The sequence below is a fragment of the Lathyrus oleraceus genome, chromosome 2, assembly GCF_024323335.1.
Source record: "Lathyrus oleraceus cultivar Zhongwan6 chromosome 2, CAAS_Psat_ZW6_1.0, whole genome shotgun sequence".
Taxonomy (NCBI): domain Eukaryota; kingdom Viridiplantae; phylum Streptophyta; class Magnoliopsida; order Fabales; family Fabaceae; genus Lathyrus; species Lathyrus oleraceus.
Window position 1 is genome coordinate 191,387,424 of NC_066580.1, and position 5,927 is coordinate 191,393,350.

At 24.8% G+C, this 5,927-nt stretch overlaps 1 long non-coding RNA gene across 1 annotated transcript; it reads right to left on the reverse strand.

Annotated features, from left to right (window-relative positions):
* Positions 1–2,482: 2,482 nt before the first annotated feature.
* LOC127121295 (uncharacterized) lies at positions 2,483–3,102 on the reverse strand. Its single transcript, XR_007803382.1, has 3 exons — positions 3,031–3,102; positions 2,653–2,920; positions 2,483–2,574 (listed from the first exon to the last, which is right to left on the reverse strand). It is a non-coding gene; the product is annotated as an uncharacterized LOC127121295 (long non-coding RNA).
* Positions 3,103–5,927: the final 2,825 nt, after the last annotated feature.

Consider the following 5,927-nt stretch of genomic DNA (forward strand, 5'->3'; position numbering starts at 1 on the left):
AGATTGGTAAAAAGTATAGTTGCATGCTTAACTTAATCATTTCAAACAAACAATGTAGATTTTCCATTACCAATCAAAAGACAATTCACTGTATATGATAATTATACCTTGTTTTTTTTATAAATCCTTAATTCAGTTGAACGCAAGATTCAAACATTGCTCCAACATTTCTGAACTACCTGCAATTTTAACATATGTATTAGACTTTGAAAAAAATTGTAAAAAAATGTGTTTCTATGTGTTTTCTATAATTAGTTTTGAAGGATTTCATAATAAATTTTTATGTAATTGTTTTTTTAATTTCTAACACCATTAGGCATGCTGAAACCAAACATGACATGCAATAATCTATTTATAATTTAGTCGTATACACATATTTCATAAGATGACAACGTATTTTGTTATCAATCTAAAATACTTATTAACATTTGAAGATATGATACTCATATAAATTTTGTAGTTGAAAGAACACACAAAACACAATGTTCAACATAACAATATAGGATTTTGAATAATTTCACACACATGAATTAAATACTCATTATCATCCTTTAAACCATACATGAAATATAAATGTCAATTGTAATCCCACAAAATAAACACTTCAAAAAAGTAAGAACACATCCTACAACCAAAACATATCATGTTCTTAACAACTTCATACTTAAACTCATTCTGGTGCTAAAAAGTTCATAAAATATATTTCAATATCAAATTTCCGAAAATTCTAATTAAGAAGATGGTTCTATCTTTAATTTCTTGGATGGTTTGGTGTCTGATAATTGCGTAGCGTCAGACGCTTCAAAATCAACTTCTTCACCCTTGTCAGCAATTACAACATCCTTAGCCGGAGTCATTAGAATGATTGATTCTGGATCATTTTCACCAGATGCAGATAATGTTTGCTTGCAATATAAAAAATTAATTGTCAGATATAAAATAAATTATAATAATAGAATATTTATCATAGAAAATTATTATGTTAACAAATGAAGATACTTACTGCGGAAGTTTCCAAATTTTCTTTGTTAGGGACCAACTTTGCATATTCAGTTTTAGACTGATTCTGCACATTGAAACATCGAATATTTATTATACTTGTTAAATGTTTAAATAATACATGAATTAAGTGAATATTATACGTCTTCTACTATGTAGTCATTTTCAATCTCTTTAACAAAGGCTTCATCATCACAAAGCTTCCAAACAGACGCTTGGGAAAACGTTGGCTGCACCTTAACTCTAAAAGCCATTTTCTTATTCAACAGCATTTCAAGCTCATCAGGATAAACCATTGGATCATCTTCTCCATTCTAATGGAAAAATAAAATATCAACCATGAGTGATAATCTGAACTTTACAACTCGATAAACTATTAACATTTTAACTTATGTATAACAATGTACCTCCACCATAGAGTTATGCATAAATTCAGCAGTCATTCCAAGTATAGCAGCACATTCGGAATCCCAGAATACAAATCGATATTTTGATTCACCATTGCTAACATATATCTCAATCTTGTACCTATAGTATTTTAAACGAAGAAAATAATATGATTAATAACAAATCCATTACCAAATTTATTTGCAATTCATCTAGATTATATGTACCTTGGTATAGGCTGTTCGACTTTTTGCCCACATGAACATTCATAAGCTTTTTCAGGATTAGGTGCATTCGAAGAACATCTTATGCAGCCATAATAAAACCATCCATACTTTGAGACAGCAAATTTCAATGTGGTTGCTACAGTAACACATAAAGTTTCCTAAAAGCAAATCAAAAATGATATTAATTTCAAAAAGCAAACAATATAATTGTAATAGTAAAGATAAATTCGGCTCTATAGTATTCAACTTACATGTTTGATTTTGCAGAACTGACTTAAGGACATACATTTCGCATTATGAACAAACCTTTCTACTGGCGAATACTGAGAACCACTAGACCAATTAGAAAGAGATTTTGCAGATTGAGTAGGCTTCTCCTTCTGTTCATTAGTAGGCAACCTATAGAAATAAGATTGTTTTTGAAATTAAAAATTATGTATAATAATCTGAATATAAATAAATAAATAAAATCCATACTTAGACATAAAATCTTGAATTTCAGGGATGTCTTCATTTATCAACAATTTGGAACCACTCCATGCATTTGACACTGTAAATTGTATAATTAATATAAAAATTATTGAACGTATAATGAAAAATACAAATCAGCTATGTATTTATAAAGTCTGATAGTGTAATACATTGGCCATCTTTTACCATTGCATGAGTGAGCAGAATTACAATAGCTCCATTGTTTTTAGGATCATTGTAGTAAGCCAAAAATTTTGATCCATAGATTTCCCATAAATTGCAATTTATGCAATTACCCCTATTTTGCAATATAAATAAACAATATTATATGATGGGATTCAGTGATGCAAAATATATAAATTTATCAAACACATAAGTTATGAAAACAATGCGCATTACTTCAAATCTTTCAGCACAACAGAAACAACAACTTTCTTCCCCGGAGTGTTGGATTGGATATGGTTTATCTCACTAACAGCACCAATAATATCTACATTAAAGTAAGGTTCATTATTGAATGTGTTTGCAAATATATAAGTTATATAAGTTATAATAGAATTGAAATTACCTTCCAGTCTATCGGTTTTGCATTTGCCTTGAAGTATCTCACCAAAATCTTTAAAGAAATATCCTTTAGGTGGAATATTTTAAAGTTCGATTGCCTTCATTGTGGTACCACCAAGAAACACAAATTTTTTTGAATGATCACATACCTTCCACTGAAAATCATTGTTATAGACACTGCCATTGTTTATAATGCAGGTCATATTCTCCTTAATGACCTCTTTCCATTTCAGTAAATGGTCATGACGAATAAGGACCTGAATCCGATCACCCTAACAAAATGAAAATAATCTTCTTTTTATATGTTATACAAAAAAATATTTTGTTGTAATTACTAACTATCATACAAAAATCTATACTTAAAAAAAGAAAAATAATTTACCAAGGAATCCATAACAATCATCTCCAAATGTTCAATACCCTTATTATTCACAACACTCCAAACATCCATTATTCTAACAGCAAGACGCCAAGTTTCTTTTGAGTCATTGATGTCTTTCATAGAATCAACCTTTCTACTCATTTTCACTGGAAAAAAAATTAAAAATTAATGTAACTGCAAATTTAGATGACTATAAAATTACAAACCTAATAACCTGGAAAAAAAAAGAGTATATAAATTTGATAGAGGTGTGTGACAAAATGCTGAAAAGGATCCAACCTTTGATGTTACACATATATAACATCGTTTTGATTGTATAATTATATGTTATTAAATTATAACTTTAAATTAAAAATAACTATTTAATATAGTTGATTAATATTAATTGAGTAATTTAATATTATTGTTAATTTACCTACCAATTAATTATTATTATTGTTATTATTATTATTGATATTTACCCGCCATATATGATAAGAATATTTTTAAAATTTAAATAGTATATTTATTATTTGATTTGATTTGATTTAATTGAGATCCAAACTCTATAAATTAAAATCGGTTACTTATTATGAACAATAATATAGGGTCATTCCAATGTCAATCTATTATTAATTGAATTTTACATAGATGTAATTTTGCAATAACACGCTGGCATATTGAATCTTATACCGCTATTATCTTTGCACTAACATATTTTATCCTTTCAACAGAATAATTATAGTAAATACGTACATTCTGTATACCGAATTATAATAAAAATGTATTAAAATCAAAAGCAATAAAACTGTTTACAGTAAATAAAAATATAGTCTAATTTCTTCATGATCATAAATATTTAAAGAAAAATTCATTGAAATAATAAATCAATAATAAATCAAAAGTTGAAATAAATGCTAATGACACAACATATATTTAAAATTGTATTTGATATATTTTTATATAATAAATAAATTAGTAATAAGTAAATGAATAATCAAATAGAATAGAATTTTAAGATGTTATTCTATATTTTTATTTACTGTAAACAGTTTTATTGCTTTTGATTTTAATACAATTTTATTATAATTCGGTATACAAAATGTACGTATTTACTATAATTATTCTGTTGAAAGGATAAAATATGTTAGTGCAAAGATAATAGCGGTATAAGATTCAATATGCCAGCGTGTTATTGCAAAATTACATTTATGTAAAATTCAATTAATAATAGATTGACATTGAAATGACCCTATATTATTGTTCATAATAAGTAACCGATTTTAATTTATAGAGTTTGGATCTCAATTAAATTAAATCAAATCAAATAATAAATATACTATTTAAATTTTAAAAATATTCTTATCATATATGGCGGGTAAATATCAATAATAATAATAACAATAATAATAATTAATTGGTAGATAAATTAACAATAATATTAAATTACTCAATTAATATTAATCAACTATATTAAATAGTTATTTTTAATTTTAAAGTTATAATTTAATAACATATAATTATACAATTAAATATTCATTTTGTCATTTAAAGAAAATCAAGTAACGATAATATTTGGCAAAAAAACTACAATAATAATTAATTTGATTTCAGAATATTGATTTCATTTTGGAATCATAAGATTGCAACAACAATAAAATAACTGTAATATTTTTTAGTAGTATAAATAGAGTTTAGTACGAAATTACTTATAGGAACATGAAAGTAGCTGTATTATGGATTGTAATTAGGGTAATTAAGTAATTATGGTGGCAATTAATTTTTATATATTAAAAGTATATATATATATATATATATATATATATATATATATATATATATAAGTAATCAGATTCGTTGAAATTAGGGATAAGGCTAATAGAATTACACTAAATCTCAACCATTAATGTAAATAAATCAAAGAGTAATATAAATAGCCTATTTTTTAGGAAACATAAATGATCATGTGTTTTTTTATTTAATTTAATATGACCGTTTAATTCAATACTATTAACGATTGAGATTTTGTGTAAGTCTTTTAGACTTACACCTGATAATAACAGATCATGACTCATATACATGCATCTTTACTTGTAAATTAAAGCAATTGTCAGGTTAAACTTTGTCTTTCTTTGGCCGACTATACTAGTTTGCATGAATAATTACCCACTATATCTTTTGTAATTCCAATTGAAAAGTTTACACCGCAGATCTTTTGCAATTTGTTGTATCAACCAAGTCAACCAAAATTACTAGACATTTTAATAAATTAAATTAAGAGTGTCTTAAATTTACAAGACATTTCTCACAAATGTAGGTCATAATCATTTATGATGTTATTGATAATAATAATATTTCTTGACAATCCTTAGTGTGAGAATAAATTCACAATAAAACATGGATTTTATAAATTTATACAAATTGTATGGTTAAAATAACATATTATTATATGAAACTTAATAACAATAAACTCAAACAACATAATCATGCTAAATGTATAATTTTAAATGAGATGAATATAAAATATTTATATAACCACAAAAATGTCACAACAGATTCATATGTACAACAAACAGTTTTTTAACTAAATAATTTTAGAATCAACAAAATCAATTGTAAAATCCAAAATATAAAAAATTTAAAGAATCAAATCTTTAATTTTACCTTAAAAATTTTGAGACACATTCAAGATTCAAAAAATATTTCATAAATAGTATATAATAACTAAATATCTCAAAATTTAAATTTAAGTGCATATTTTATGAGAATCGAATTGAAAGATAAAACAAAAATTAAAAATCATATAGAATAATTTCATAATCAAACATTTTAAATTCAAAATAAACAATCAAATCTCCAAAATAAGTTTTAAATTTAATATTTATTTCACCCAAATACTTAACATGAATATATATTCT